The sequence below is a fragment of the Chiloscyllium plagiosum genome, unplaced genomic scaffold, assembly GCF_037043375.1.
Source record: "Chiloscyllium plagiosum isolate Xiang-an unplaced genomic scaffold, Cpla_swu_hap1 HiC_scaffold_34, whole genome shotgun sequence".
Lineage (NCBI taxonomy): Eukaryota > Metazoa > Chordata > Chondrichthyes > Orectolobiformes > Hemiscylliidae > Chiloscyllium > Chiloscyllium plagiosum.
The window spans coordinates 38,054,540-38,069,701 of record NW_028270172.1 but is presented as its reverse complement, the minus strand read 5'-3'; the positions used below and the strand labels follow the sequence as shown (position 1 = coordinate 38,069,701).

Here is a 15,162-nt window from a genome sequence, read left to right as displayed (position 1 = left end):
TAGGGAAGGCCTCAACCGGGACCTTGGGTTCATGTCACATTACAGGTGACCACCATTGCACTATATATATATATGTTATATATACACACACGCACACACCCTTACAGACCCACACATGCATCATCTCACAGACTTAGATCACTCTACACTCATGCGCACACATATACACTCTCTCACAGACATTCACAGCCCCCCACCTCAGACACACATTCCTACAGACACACACTCCCTCACTCTCACATGCACCCCCTCACAGACGTAAGACACTCTACACTCATACACACACATATACACTTTCTTACACACACACACCCAAATATATACATATACGTTTGTGGGGTGAATTTGTAGTTGCAGAATTACATTGATTTCATGTAAGACTCCGTTATCTCACTTTTTTGATGAGAATCAGTCTAAACATTATGGCACAGACAGAGAACACAGGGGGCTAACACCAATTGTTGCAGTTAACCTGAGAATGCAACTTTTTTAAAAAAATGTTGTGATTCCACATGAAAGAAGTGAAACTATTATGGTACTCAAACAGATGAAAGACTCAACAAACAATCATGGTATTTTTCAATGTATAATCTCAGTTACATCACACTGTAGACTTTTGCTATAAATTCTGTGTCTGACAATTGTGTCCTCCACAACCACCTGATGAAGGAGCGGCGCTCCGAAAGCTAGTGTGCTTCCAATTATACCTGTTGGACTATAACCTGGTGTTGTGTGATTTTTAACTATGAATGAATGAGAATGCAGTGTTAGTAAATATAGAGCACTTGAGAGTGGGTGAATAAAGAGACCTATAACAACCAGAAAAAATGCAAAAATAGTCAAGAAAAGCTAGAAACTAAAAGAGACATAAAGAAATAATATGCTTCCATTGTAGGGAATTGAAGCATAAAGCCAGTTGTTGCAAATTAAAAGGGACACTGATTGCAGTAATAGGAGCACTTAAAAACCCAGTGCATCAGGAAAGGAAATGTGTATTAAAACAGTGACAAAAGTACAAGCAGTGCATGTTTGCTTAGAATCTACTAAGAAAGGGGAAATCACTTAGGGCAGTGAAAAGACTCCATTTTATTTTGCTAATGAGAATCATGCCACTGAAACTTGTGGCATTAAGTGATTCCAAAGACAGCCTGATTTGTTTTGAGCAGTAGCGGGCAGAAATGCTACTTTAATATTGATGTTACAATGCCATTTTAATGATTTGTCTCTAATCTTGAATTGTATCTGAAACTTGTTTTCAATGGCCAGACTGTAAGTCTCCATTATCAGGCCCATACAAGCTGTCTTATAAAGCTTCTCTAATCAAAATTGCAAGATAGTTCCTCCAAAAAGCAAGCATATCGATGAATGTAGTGGGACGGTGTGGAAGGCTGAGAGAGATGGACTACAAAATGAAATATGTGGAGGATATTCTCAAATTTCTAAGGCATCATAGTACCAGTCAAGATTCAGTGGTTCAATTGTCTAAATACACAAGAGGATTTGAGTTGGAGGATTTCAGCTATGGGAGAAACTGAACAGGCTGGGACTGTTTTCCCTGGAACGTCGGAAGCTAAGGGGTGACCTTATAGAGGTTTACAAAATTATGAGGGGCATGGATAGGGTAAATAGGCAAAGTCTTTTCCCTGTGGTCAGGGAGTCCAGAACTAGAGGACATAGATTTAGGGTGAGAGGGGAAAGATGTAAAAGAGACCTAAGGTGCAACTTTTTCACACACAGGGTGTACGTGTATGGAATGAGCTGCCAGAGGAAGTGGTGGAGGCTGGTACAATTGCAACATCTAAGAGGCATTTGGATGGGTATATGAATAGGAAGGGTTTGGTGGGATATGGGCCTGGTGCTGGCAGGTGGGACTAGATTGGGTTAGGATATCTGGTCGGCATGGACGGGTTGGATCGAAGGGTCTGTTTCCATGCAGTACATCTCTATGACTCTATGGAGGTTTTGATATTTGAATCACCTTATACCTCGAACTAAAGAGATAAATCAGTGAAAATATTGAATGATACTGAAATATGTCCATTGATACAGTTTGTCTTCCAGAGTAGTTAGTGAAGGAGAAGATTTTAATTTGAAAGCATGCATGGAAAGTACAAACTGGGCACCACTATATAGTTGATTTAAACAGTGATTGAGTCAACAGAGAAATTTTATTTGAAATAGTACAACAGATCCTGCAGAAAGAATTGACTTTATCTTGTGGAATGACCTGGCTGGTTCCAAAATATTGTTCCAACTGAATTTGATGAGGGCAATTAGCTGAAATAAAACCAACTAAGATGCTTCAAGAATAACATCCTGGATTGTTTCCTGACTATGTTGTGACTAGATCTCGTGCCCAAAAAAAATAAGATATTAGCATGGCACTTGGGTTTGGAGGAAATACAAGAAGCTGGGTACTCTGGGTCGTGAAACATCCAAATTGGGTGGTATTTAGTTTCACTTTTAGCAGCTTGAACATGAGTAGAAAATTAGAAACAAGCAATGGGAAAAAAATAAAGAGTAGAGAAAAATGTTAAATAGATTTGAAAGAACAGAAATGAGAAAGTTAGAATTAAAACTAAATGAGAGAGGAAGTAAGAAAATATCAATGCCAGACAAAATGATGCAGCTGAAGTAGAAGACATCAGATACTGATGCATGTCCTGGTGGGGATAATCTGAATCGTAATTTGAAGTTTTAAGTTTCCACAGGTTCTAACAAAATTTGAAAAAAAAGGATTTGGAATCATTCTTTCTGTCATTTGAAAATGCCCCAGCATCCTCAGCTCAGCACTTGCTCCACACAAGATCTGCTGAGATGGTCCTAGTACCCATCAGAACTCAGCTTCTTTGACTTCCTTTCCTGGATGCGACCTGCTGGTTTGTAAGAGAAATCGGTGACTGTTCATTTATAAAAGGCTTCTGATGTATTAGTTAAAAGCCACAGCTTGCAGCTGCTGCTGGAGGTAACGTGATATGGTTTTCTTCAGGCTGAACGTGGCTCTGACTGCAGAGAGCAGAGACAGCTCCTGATCTGATGGATGTCTGATAGCTTCCCTGTATCTTGTTCCCAATTCCAGGCTATTCAGCTACTGAGAACCAATTGTTGTTGGCAAATAGATCTTTGTCATCGATATCAAGTCAATAATCCACAAACCAGTCAGCTCCTTGTTGCCAACCAAAGCTCCATTTGTACACAAACCTTAAGCTTTAGTTTGTCTACAAATTGCATTTACTGCTTGAATAAGCAGCTGTTTAAATGATGCTAACAATGAGTGTACATTTGCTTAATTTTGAAAGCTGCGCTATTCCTTTAGCAATCCTTGGTTTTTATGGGTCTTTTTCCTATTTCAGTCCACAATTAAAAATACTGCTGTAATGCGTGTTTCTTCAATACAAATCGGCTTTAATGCGATTGAAGATTTTAGACCATTATTTGTAAAACCTGAACTTCCTTACCTGAATTGGGTATAAGATGATTCTGGCCCCATTAGTTTAAATGGCATGGTCATCTTTTTACGCAATTTTCTTTTAACACGAAATCACACAGGAACGGAGCTGTCATGTTATATCAGAGCAGACTATATCTATAAAAATAAAAAGGCACAGTCTTTACAAGGTACAGAGGAGCCTCGCTTATTCAAATATTGGATTATCTGGCAAGATCGTAAGGTCCCGATGCTTGGCTAAACTATGCTATCCGGCAATTGATTATCTGAATTTGACTAACTGAATGAAATGCTCCCCACCTGTGTCCTTTAGATAATCAAGGTTCTCATATTGGGATCAATTGTTATGCTGGGTCAACAGCATAAAAACGACCATTTTTCAACCTCTTCCAGTTCTGAATACTATCATTTCAGACTTGAATAGTTAACTCTTGTCTTTTTCTCTCCCCACAGTTGTTGCCAGAACTGCTGAGTTTCTCTACCAATGTTTGTCTTTATTGTAAATTTCCAGTACTTACAGTATTTTATTTTTATTATTGCCATGAAGAAGGTTGTTTTCTGGCTAAGATATGACTGGGAAAGGTATTCTGGATTTGCCAACATTAGTAAAGGAAGTTCCTGAGATCTAGGAACCTGAGTGGCATTTCTGATGGGCATGATAACTTGGAATCTTCGAGGAGAAAGTGAGGTCTGCAGATGCTGGAGATCAAAGTTGAAACTTTATTGCTGGAACAGCACAGCAGGTCAGGCAGCATCCAGGGAACAGGAGATTCGACGTTTCGGGCACAGGCCCTTCTTCAGGAATGGAGAAGGGCCTGTGCCCGAAACGTCGAATCTCCTGTTCCCTGGATGCTGCCTGACCTGCTGTGCTGTTCCAGCAATAAAGTTTCAACAACGCACGATAACTTGGAAAAACAAAGAGAATCGTGAGTGACTGGATTTTGTTCGTAGGCATTTAACACAATTTGAGAATAGGTTAACTTCTGCTTTAATTGGGTTGTGGATTTGGGAAATGGTTCTCAAGTCTGGTATTATCTTGGGAAACTTGAGGCCTAGCAGTTTCTTTTTGCCTGCAGATGCATATTTGGGAAGAAGGTCAGTGAGGAAAATAATAGTTGCCAACCACGATCTATCCTCTGTTCCTATTCACCAGAAGATTACAAAGTTGGTTTTGCAGATCAAATCAGGGCATTTAACAATTTAGGGTGTAGGTTTGCTCGCTGAGCTGTAGGTTTGATATCCAGACGTTTCATTACCTGGCTAGGTAATCTCAACAGTGACGACCTCCAAGTGAAGCGAAGCTGTTGCTTTCTATTTATATGTTTGTCCTGGATGGGGTTCCTGGGGTTTGTGGTGATGTCATTTCCAGTTCGTTTTCTGAGGGGTTGATAGATGGTATCGAGATCTATGTGTTTGTTTATAGCGTTGTGGTTGGCCTCAAGGAATTCTCTGGCATGTCTTTGCTTAGCCTACCCCAGGATAGATGTATTGTCCCAATCGAAATGGTGTTTTTTTAAAAAAATACAGTCCACAGATTCCTCAAGAACCAACCACGACAAGCAGACCAAACACAGCCAGAAACCCTAACCACCTTACCATACATCAAAGAAGTTTCAGAAATGACAGCCAGACTACTAAGACCACTCGGACTCCTCATAGCACACAAATCCACCAACACTCTCAAACAATAACTAACAAACTTAAAAGACCCAGTACAACCCATGGACAAAACCAATGTCATCTACAAAATTCTATGCAAGGACTACCACAAGCACTACATAGAACAAACAGGAAGAAAGTTAGCCACCAGGATGCATGAATACCAGCTAGCCATAAAAAGACGCGACCCTCTCTCCCTCATAGCCCTACACACGGATGAAAAAAAACACCATTTCGAATAGGAAATGACATCACCACAAACCCCAGGAACCCCATCCAGGAGAAAGATATAAATATAAAGCAGGAGACAACAGCTTCGCTTCACTTGGAGGTCGCCACTGATGATGTTACCTAGCCAGGTGATGAAACGTCTGGATATCAAACCTACAGCTCAGCGAGCAAACCTACACCCTAAACCTCAACCTGAGCTACAAACCTTGCATTTAACAATTTTGTTGTGTTCTTTATAGTTGGGATGGGTTCGGAGCAAATTAAGGAACTGGGAGCTTTCAGGGCAAGATATGGCCTCAGATATTTTCCTAATCAACCTGGTCAGAGATGATGTTGCTCATCTGTGGAGCCGGTGGGTCTTGAATGTGGGGCCCTAGACTCAGAAGTAGAGGCAATACCACTGCACCACAGGAGCCAAGATTTGTCCTCATATATTCTAATCAACCTGTCCAGAGATGTTATGGGTTGGTGGGACTTGAATCTGGGTCTTCTGGCTCAGAAATAGGGATACTGCAAGAGTCTTTAAGATATGGCCTCAAGCTCTCAGGGTTCATGGCAGGTGTAGAGAGCTGATAACTGCAGGAATAGGGAAAGCAGCAATAAATTAAACAGTATAATGAACTGATTTGCTCAAGCCCTAGATAGGAGGTGTTGTTAAAAATTGACGACCTGCAGGTGAAAGTTAGGGAATATTCACAATAAGATTAGTCATCTAAACAGATTAAGTATCACAAAGTGTAGAAAGATAATAAATAAAATATGAATTTGTTAAGTGCAGGTGTTGAAAGCAACTTGTATTTGTCATTATTATAACTATTAAAAATTTACATAAGATATTACCATTATAAATACACACTCAGCAAAATTTTGGGAAAATCACCCAATCAAGTCTGTTTCGTTGGAGACCAGCTATACAACTCAAGTTACATGTCATGACCCTGTGGAAGTCCCAGTTCACAGCCTCTGTAAGAATTGCCTGGTAAGTTTGAATTTCCAATGAACATTACCCTGCTTTCCGAAGCCCTCCACAAAAGTCTCTGACTCTCTGTTAAATATGAGTTGTACATCTGGATAGTTCTGTGGGACTTATCTATACAGTTATCCAGGAAATATTAGACAGCAAGTACCAATGTTACTCTTGGGTAACTGAAAAGCTGACCACCTCGACTATCCCTCTGACCACTCTAATCCCAGCCCCCTAAACTGATTCACCATCCTCCCACAACCACACTACCACCCTGACCAGACTACGAGCCTCTACCAGTAATACTACACATCTGACCCACCCTGACCAGCAACCACATGCGTGCCACCTCAGCCACCCAACTCACCCTACCATCCTGAGCATTCCCGTATTAGTCTACTCGCCCATTTACTTACATTCATCGACCCACCCGTTCACTAACATGACACAGTGCCATGTAAACAGTATATGGCCTGCTTTTTTCACAATGAACAGTGTTGTAATAGAGTCCTTTGATGGATTTCCATCTTTCTGAAAAGCCAGGCTCAGAAAACTGCACAAGAAATGAGGTGCAGTTTTGAGCGGCATAGTAATAAGATGATTATTGCTATCCCACCAATTATCTGGGCCAGAGTTTTTCAGAAGCAAGACAACAATCTTCTTTGTAACAGTCTTCTGCTGTTCAAATCAGAAGTCACTCACTTAGAATTTCGCATCCCAGAGGGTTGTTGAAACTCAATCATTCAAGGCAGAAATTGATTGAAACAGTCTTTGAAGAACATTTCTTTGAACCATCTGAAAATAGACACCTTACACGTATGGGCCCCAGCTATGCCTGTCTCTTTGTTGGCTACGTAGAACAGTTGATCTTCCGTAATTATACCGGCACCACTCCCCACTTCTTCCTCCGCTACATTGATGACTGCATCGGCGCCACCTCGTGCTCCCGCGAGGAGGTTGAGAGCAATTCATCAACTTCACCAACACATTCCACCCTGACCTTAAATTTACCCGGACCATCTCTGACACCTCCCTCCCCTTCCTGGACCTCTCCATCTCCATTAATGACGACTGACTTGACACTGACATTTTTTACAAACCCACCGACTCCCACAGCTACCTGGATTACACCTCTTCCCACCCTACCTCTTGCAAAAATGCCATCCCGTATTCCCAATTCCTCCCCCTCTGCTGTATCTGCTCCCAGGAGGACCAGTTCCACCACAGAACACACCAGACGGCCTCCTTCTTTAGAGACCGCAATTTCCCTTCCCACGTGGTTAAATATGCCCTCCAACGCATCTCGTCCACATCCCGCACCTCCGCCCTCAGACCCCCCCCTCCAACCGTAACAAGGACAGAACGCCCCTGGTGCTCACCTTCCACCCAACCAACCTTCGCATAAACCAAATCATCCGCCGACATTTCCGCCACCTCCAAAAAGACCCCACCACCAGGGATATATTTCCCTCCCCACCCCTTTCCGCCTTCCACAAAGACCGTTCCCTCCATGACTACCTGGTCAGGTCCACGCCCCCCTACAACCCACCCTCCCATCCTGGCATTTTCCCCTGCCAGGAACTGCAAAATCTGTGCCCACACCTCCTCCCTCACCTCCATCCAAGGCCCTAAAGGAGCCTTCCACATCCATCAAAGTTTTACCTGCACATCCACTAATATCATTTATTATATCCGTTGCTCCCGATGCGGTCTCCTCTACATTGGGGAGACTGGACGCCTCCTAGCAGAGCGTTTTTGGGAACATCTCTGGGACACCCGCACCAATCAACCACACTGCCACGTGGCCCAACATTTCAACTCCCCCTCCCACTCTCCCGAGGACATGGAGTTCCTGGACCTCCTTCACCGCCGCTCCCTCACCACCAGACGCCTGGAGGAAGAACGCCTCTACTTCCGCCTCTGAGCACTTCAACCCCAGGGCATCAATGTGGACTTCAACAGTTTCCTCATTTCCCCTTCCCCCACCTCACCCTAGTTCCAAACTTCCAGCTCAGCACTGTCCCCATGACTTATCCTACCTGCCTATCTTTTTTTCCACCTATTCACTCCACCCTCCCCCGCCCTGACCTATCACCTTCATCCCCTCCCCCACACCTATTGTACTCTATGCTACTTTCTCCCCACCCCCACCCTCCTCTAGCTTATCTCTCCACGCTTCAGGCTCTCTGCCTTTATTCCTGACGAAGGGCGTTTGCCCGAAACGTCAATTTTACTGCTCCTCGGATGCTGCCTGAACTGCTGTGCTCTTCCAGCACCACTAATCCAGAACCTTATACCATGTGCTTTCATTTCATGGTTGACTTACTGAAAAGTGTCTTAGTCACTGTTGAAATTAGCACCCTATCTGCTCACGTTGTAAGACAGAAGTGAAATATTTGAGGATTATTTTGCAGAATATTGTGCTTCTGTTTCTTTGTCGACAAAATAGTCAATATCAGTGTTGAGGTAAGTTGAGTCTGTGTGAGAAAGAATTATTACCAATGCAACAAATGTAAATGTGTCAACAATGGGTACCTCAATAAAATCTGTTTTATGAAAAATAACTTAAATAGTTTGTTGAGAGTTCTGGTGAAATCCAACTACTGGTACAGCATTTTTTCCACTGGAGGGAGAAATTTCTTCTCGCAGAGTCATAGAGATAAACAGCACGGAAACAGACCCTTCGGTCCAACTTGTCCATGCTGATCAGATATCCTAACCTAAGATGGTCCTGTTTACCAGCAGCTGGTCCATATCTCTCCAAACCCTTCCTATTCATATACCCGTCCGCGATGTCTTTTAAATACTGTGATTGTACCAGCCTCCACCACTTCCTCTGGCAGCTCATTCCATATACCACCCTCTGTGTGGAAAAGTTGCCCCTTAGGTCTCTTTTAAATCTTTCCCCTAACACCCTAAGCCTATGCTGTCTAGTTCTGGACTTCCCCACCCTAGAGAAAAGACCTTGTCTGTTTATCCTATCTATACCCCTCGTGATTTTATAATCCTCTATAAGGTCACCCCTTACCCTCCGACGCTCCAGGGAAAGCAGCCCCAGCATATACAACCTCTCCCTCTAGCTCAAATTCTCCAACCCTGGCATCAGGGTTTTTCTGAACTCTTTCAAGTTTCACAACATCTTTCTGATGGGAAGGAGACCAGAATTGCATGCAATATTCCTAAAGTGGCCTAACCAATGTCCTGTACAGCCTCAACATGACCTCCCAACTCCTATACTCAATGCTCTGACTAACGAAAGAAAGCAAACTAAACATCATCATCACTATCCCATCTACCAGCTACTCTACTTTCAAGGAGCTATGAACCTGGACTCCAAGGTGTCTTTGTTCAGCCACACTCCCAGGACCTTACTTTAAGTGTATGAGTCCTGCTCTGATTTGCTTTTCCAAAATGCAGCACCTCTTATTTATCTAAATTGAACTGCATCTGTCACTCTCAACCCATTGGCCCATCTGATCAAGATCCCATTGTACTCTGAGGTAACCTTCTTCGCAGTTCACTACAGCTCCAATTTTCATGTCATGTGCAAACTTACTAACTATGTGTCCTCTGTTCACATCCAAATCATTGATATAAATGATAAAAAGCAGTGGACCCAGCATCGATCTTTGGGGCATTCCATTGGTCACAGGCCTCCAGTCTGAAAAGGAACCCTCCACCACCACTCTCTGTCTTCTACCTTCGAGCCAGTTCTGTATCCACATGGCTAGTTCTCCCTGTATTCCATGAGATCTAACCTTGCTAAGCAGTCTTATATAAGGAGCCTTGCTGAACGCCTTACTAAAGTCCATAATAGTGCATTCTAATTAAAATACCTCGGCTGGGATCTTTTGCAAACTGTTGCAATTATTTCTGATTTAGTTTTCAGGGTCACTTTTCAATTAATTCCCCACACTCACTGGATCTACCACACTATTTACTGCAGGTAAGGTTGTACTTTGTTCCATTATCAGTATTGCTGATCTGACTTGTCCTTGAAGGTGCTGGAAGAGTTCTAAAGATTTCTTATGCCCCCACACCTCCCAATGCTGTTAAGAACTGATTGTGTAACAACTCTTGATTGATAACCTATTAGATTGTGCTGCAAAAATAGAAAAAACTCCAAACATGCTGGACATGCTTAGCAAGTGAGGCAGTATCTATGAAGAGATGAATACAGAACTAATGTTTTAATTCAATAACTGTTTCCAACAATTTCAATTTATACATCATATTACTAGCATCTGTAATACTTTTCATTTTTGTTTTAGGTTCTGCTGTTAAAGTCATTTTTGTGCTGATTTCCCAAATAAATTTGTGGTCTCTCTTAGTGCTGCCTGTTTTTTCCATTTGTAACATTATTCTAAACTTGCTCTCCTGAAAGATTTCACTCCACGAGCAGGTAAAAATTTATATTAATCCCACTCAACTGGCAAAAGGCATTTGAAGGTGTTTTTGACTATTCAGGTTTTATGTGTCAGCTGCGTCTCAGTAGCCCTTATGCCTCTGAGAGCAAATGTTTTCAGTATGTATTCACTCCATTCATAATTTCAGATGATAATTCAATGTAGCAATCAGAGAATGCTATACTGCCAAAGGTTCTTTACACTCTTTAGACTGCTTATTATCACATTATTGTTTGTGGGACCTTGTCATGTGAAAATTATCTGATACATTTCAAGTGACCACATTTCAAAAATATTTCATGAATCTGAAGATTCTGATGATTGTGAAAGACGCAAAACAAATAAATAAAACTAGAATATTTTATGGCCTGAATGATATCAGCTTTGATGAGATATGTGGCAGTATCACATAAGAAGTCCAGCAAGGTCAAACTGGATATTGGAAGTAATAGACTACATCTTTTAACTAGGTTTTGGTGCCAAAGTAAGATTCTCACTGGGGATCAACAAGTTGCCTATGCATGAGGATTATTGCTTGTTAACAACATTATTAACTACACATTTTGTAGTTGAGTAACTGTCTCATTAATATGCAGTTCTTATTCAATCATCCACTATGAGCAAACTAGATGTGGAGAATTCTCAACATTAAAATCACAGTGGGTACCTGGCCACTTCAACTTGCCATTGACTGCAAAGAGCCACTTGTGCATATCCGGCAGACGTGAGCATGATGCACCTGAATCTCCATGGCAACTGTCAACCTGTGCATGGAGGGCAGCCAACCGATTACATGCTTAAGGCAGCTGGGTCCCATAATGTAGCTCTGCTCATGTAGCATCTGGGCTGTGCGGGCCATTACCTCCTACATTACTGCTGCTCTTGTTTTCCCTATGCATTTTGACAAAGTTCCTGATTACTGCCAGCCCAGGATCCCTTTTTGCCTGAGACTGTGCAAATGGCTGCTGTCCAGCAGTCTTCCAAGTGCAAGCACCCTAAAGCAATTTTCTCTTGTCCAGCTGTGGAACTGTTGTAGTGCTCATCAACATGCCTCTGAACTTCCTACGTGTGACATTCCCACTAAGGTGTCAGTACCTGAGCTAGCTGGGGGTGCAGGAGGCAGCTTTGCTAATTCTTTCTCTGAGGCCTCAGAATTGTCTTTCTCAAAAGTACAGGAGATGGCTTACAGTAGAGCAGGCCACTTCCCTGCACATATGGTGACCACTGTATACTGATGGACAAAAGGGAGAGAATACATTGCCACCAGTGTTTAGAAGTGCTATTCAATGAATGACACTGACAGCAAGGTTAATATGAGCGTTGCAATGGAATGAAGGATTGGTACTTACTCAGTTAGCAGGGCATAAATGTGTTAGCATCCCAACTGGTGTGGTTTCAGTCTTCTCCAGCAAGGGTCATTTAGGGTTCCCTCCTTGTACTGGGTTAAGAGGTTAATGTGTACTTTGTCACAAATCATGGCCTTTTCCACCCTGTTATAGGCTGTTTTTTCCTGAAATAAGACAGAGAGGGATTGAGCAAGATGCGTATGAGTGGCACAGCTGTTAGTGCTGATGCATGTGCGTAGGCAGCACAGAGACAATTTATGATTATTCATGTGGGAGAATGAGTGAGTGAGGAAAAACACTGCATGCATAAGTGGAGTTTGAGCCTTTTTGGGAGATGGTTGCTGTTGCTAAGGTAGAGTGAGAGTGAGGTAGCAGAGAGGAGAATGTGACATTTACCCTGGCAGAGCAAAGGAGCTCATTGATATTCTTACAGCACTGCTGCCTATTCCTCCAGACCACAGAAACCTCACTTACCCAAGTGGCACCATGGCTTCCTCTGCCAGTCTTTCAGGAAGAGCACGGCTCTCCTCTGGACCATCTTGCACACAAGGACTTTCAAGTCTCTGTCAGAGAATTCAAATGCTCTTTTCCCTTTCTCCAACATCTTCAAAATGACTATTCATCATTGAGCTGGGCACTTTTACAATGCCAGGGCTCATCCTGATACTCAGTGGCCTTTTAAATATGATACAGGTGCTCAGGATGCTGGTCTTTTGTTAGATATTTGGTGAATACCGTGTTACTTCAAGAACAGTGAGGGGTCGATTGTGGCAGGAATCAGGTAAGCGGAGTGCCATAGTAGTGGAGCAGGTAATTAACTAGGTGAGTTTGGTTGGGTGTGGTTAGAGATCTCAATAGGCCTTGTGGAGAGGAACCTTCCATGAAGTCTGATTCTGTTGTCATTTAGTATGTTTCAGACACTGACCAAACTAGCTAATTGGACCACTAGCCCCATGCCATCTCAAACTTAGGATAGAGAGGTGGGGCATATAACTTCACCCTCTGGAATCTGCTAATTGAGTACAGGCACAGTCAACAAATTTATTTGGTGATTTCTTAGTTTGCAACATTCATGTTTTTATTGAAAGTTGATTCTGAGTTGCAAGGTTTCAATTTATAAGATCAGAATGGTGTGCACTAGTAAGCATAATAGACTAATTCGAGAATGTGGTGCTGGAAAGGCACAGCAGGTCTGGCAGCATCCGAGGAGCAGGAGAATCGACGTTTCGGGCATGAGCCCTTCATGATGAAGGTCTTATGCCTGAAACATCAATTCTCCTGCTCCTCGGATGCTGCCTGACGTGCTTTTCCAGCACCACTGTCGACTCTGATCTCCAGCATCTGCAGTCCTCACTTTCTAATAACAGACTAATTGACAAGTTGAAGAAACTGCTATGCTAAGTTTGAATTTTTTAATTTACTTTTCACAGGTATATTTAATAGTGGACTATACTTAGATGGTGATCTTAAAATTTATACAAAAATGGCTCAGAGAGACATAACTTTAGTTGGCTAGTATTATTGGCATCTGTTTATTTCTCGATCAGACACAAATCTTTGCAGCCATGTGCTAAATACTTGAAGGAAAACAAGTCGGGTGGGATCTTGTGTAGGCTGTGTTTCCAAATGGTGTTTTGTCGTGACATGGAGGGCTGTTTATTTTTGTATGTAGTTATATTAAGCTGTGGCTTCTCACAAAATCATGTATCTATCTTGTCAAGACATGACTTTTAACTCTTTGGGTGCCAGCTTTTTATTTATTTAATCTTCATTGCAGTATTTTGTCACTCCTTCAAGCAGCCACAAACAGGGTACATCTATTTGTTATGGCAACAATAATAAAGCACACAGCAAAAATTACTTGCTCTCCCAGAGTGCTTGATCGACTTTATCAGAGTCATTTTAGACGTTGTGTTTTGTTTGTTGCTAAGCCACTGAAACTGTCATTTCTGTTTAATGATAATACTGTGCCATTTCTTGGCAGGTTGTGTATGCTGACAGAAAGACAGAGGTTAAAATGAGTCATTTTATTAGCGCGGGAAAGCAGGTAGCTTTGGTGCTGTTTTCCTGCAGTGATTGATTCAAAGATTGTGTAGATTTGCAGCAAGCTCAGATGATAATTAGTGCCTTAGTGCTTTTTATGTATGGTTTTTCCATTTCTTTCAAAGTGTACTCTTTATTTGCTAAAATTTGAATGTTTAGCTTTTTTTTTTGTAATGTCCTAAATAATCTTCCTAGTATGACCCTTGTATGTTTAACTACTTAGTTAATTGCTGGATATATTAGATTAGATTAGATTAGACTCCCTACAGTGTGGAAACAGGCCCTTTAGCCCAACCAGTTCACACTGACCCTCCGAAGAGTAACCCACCCAGACCCATTTCCCTCTGATTAATGCACCTAACACTATGGGCAATTTAGCACAGCCAATTCACCTGACCTGCACATCTTTGGACTGTGGGAGGAAACCAGAGCACCCGGAGGAAACTCATGCAGACACTGGGAGAATGTGCAAACTCCACACAGACAGTCGCCCAAGGCTGAAATTGAACTTGGGACCCTGGAGCTTTGAGGCAGCAGTGCTAACCACTGAGCCACCGTGCTCTGCCATGCCACCTGTTTGCCCAGTTTCTACAAATTAATACACTCCTATCTCATGAGTTTTCTTTTAGTTCTGTGCTATATATGGGACATTGGAAAATGAACAAGCAACTATGTCTTGATTATCATTTTGTTAATTATGGTTGCTATTGATGAGGTATTCTTGGTGCAAAATATGGCACCACAGTACCTAGTTTTTCAGTGCACTGAGTGCATTATAGCTTTAAAATAGTGTAAATAACACACTGTACCTGCAGTGCAATCTGCACCAGACACTATTTTGTTGAGGGCATTAACGTGTAGATGGTATCCATCAGAAGAACACAAGGTCAGCAGATGAGGACACCAATCTGCATGTAATACTGATTTGATGATAGTGCATTCTATTTTGGTAATCAGCATTCTGGCTAACACACAGCTGAGTGTGCTTTCAGCAGTGGAAATATCTCTCACCACTGCTATTTAAAAGGGTCATCAACTTTTTTGGATTGTTGCAGATTGAATTTT

The 15,162-nt window shown here is 42.1% G+C and overlaps 1 protein-coding gene and 1 long non-coding RNA gene across 4 annotated transcripts in view; one reads left to right on the top strand and one right to left on the bottom strand.

Moving 5' to 3' along the window:
* LOC148141142 (uncharacterized) overlaps positions 1 to 12,165 on the bottom strand; it is a 37,956-nt gene extending 25,791 nt beyond the window's left edge. The window contains exons 1-2 of the long non-coding RNA XR_015752880.1: positions 12,058 to 12,165; positions 3,459 to 3,586 (exon numbers count right to left, since the gene is read on the bottom strand). This is a non-coding gene — a long non-coding RNA (uncharacterized LOC148141142). The remainder of the gene's footprint in view (positions 1 to 3,458; positions 3,587 to 12,057) is intronic.
* The window catches only part of cdkal1 (CDK5 regulatory subunit associated protein 1-like 1), a 616,294-nt gene that overhangs the window by 349,638 nt on the left and 251,494 nt on the right, over positions 1 to 15,162 (top strand). The window lies entirely within an intron of this gene.